Source organism: Otolemur garnettii, unplaced genomic scaffold, assembly GCF_000181295.1.
Source record: "Otolemur garnettii isolate 467f Iridium unplaced genomic scaffold, OtoGar3 scaffold00040, whole genome shotgun sequence".
NCBI lineage: Eukaryota > Metazoa > Chordata > Mammalia > Primates > Galagidae > Otolemur > Otolemur garnettii.
In genome coordinates, this window is record NW_003852435.1 from 3,916,591 (window position 1) to 3,918,242 (window position 1,652).

The following is a 1,652-nucleotide window of genomic DNA, read 5'->3' on the forward strand; positions in this document are numbered from 1 at the left end:
TGGACAAGCTGAGAAGTTAAAGCAAGGAAAAACAATCTGAGCAGATAACCTCAGAAATTGTACACTGTAAGAGAAATGCATTTTGTAGAGTAAATTGAGCAAAGTCACTAAAACAAACACATAAAAAAATAAACTAAAACAAAGTAAAATGGAAAAGTACAAACCACCCACAAAAACCTGGCTTTGACGAAGCCCAGAGGACGGAGTTAGTGTAAAAAGATTTCAAACCATCCATTCTAAATATGGTCAAAAACCAAAGGAAACAATATTTTAATATTTAATGAAAGGTACAAAGCAATGTTACATCAAATGGAAAATATTTGTGATTAAAAAGTGAATACAAGAAATAAATAATTCACTAAAGTATCCCAACAGTGTATTTTGATGGCATGAGGAAGAGTGCACTTGATCAATGAAGATGATGGGATCAGAAAAGCATAGAGCAAAATAAAACTGAACAGGGCCTTAGAAAAATGCACAAAACTATTAATTCCAGTAAGTGAGTAATAAGAATACCATATGGAAAGATGAAAAGAAAAATAATAACAAGTATTATTTAATAATTTAATAATACTTAATAATTCTCACATAAATTGGATTTGATTTTGACCAAAATGCATTACTTGAACATTAATTTTTAATTCAACTTGCTAATATGTTGTTTAGGATATCGTATCCTCATTTATAAATGCAATATGTTTGTAATTTCCCCTTTATAATAATATATTTTCTCCGATTTTAATATCAGGTGTATCCAGATTAAGTAGAATGATTTTTAAGTATTTCCTTTTTTTCTATTGTCTAAAAGATTTGGCATGATCTGTTTTTTGAAATTATATTTTAATTTTATTTGTGGATATTGTCTATATTTTGAGACTTAAAAAAAAATAAGAAGTTAACTGATACACCATACTGAATGTCAGAGTCAAAGCATTCTATAATAGAGATACTCTTATTTGACAATATGAATGTTACTTTCTTTGTATTATTATTATTGCTTAATATTTTGATGCAGCAATTGTCTGATTTTTTTTCTGAATGTATTTATGTTCATTTGTTCTTTTCAAGGTTTTTGTTTCTAGTCCTTATCTTAAACATTGTTATTGTTACTAAATTTTAAGCCTTTTTAGTTTTGTGAAGACAAAAAATGGAAACCTAGTAAACACACGAATATGTAAAAAAATATATTTTAAAAATAATAATATTTAAATAGATAATAGCATTAGCTGAAAATATACCTTAATTTAATAAAAATACATGCGTATAGATGGTACAAGATTGCTACAAATTTCAAAGAAGATAAATAGGAATAATAATCAAAATGTTGAAAGCCAAAGTTCTTGAGAAATTCTTGAAAGCAGTAAGTCTGAATTGAAAGCAGTAAGTAATTCTGAATTGGATTTTTTTTTTTAAGACAGAGTCTCACTATGTTGCCCTTGGTAGAGTGCTCTAGCATCACAGCTCACAGCAAACTCAAACTGTTGGGCTTAATTGATTTTCTTGCTTCAGCCTCCCAAGTAGCTGGGACTACAGGCACCCGCCACAACATCTGGCTAATTTTTTTTGCAGTTGTCACTGTTGTTTAGTGGGCCAGGTTTGAACCTGCCACCCTCGGTATATGTGGCTGGCACCATAACCACTGTTCTACAGGC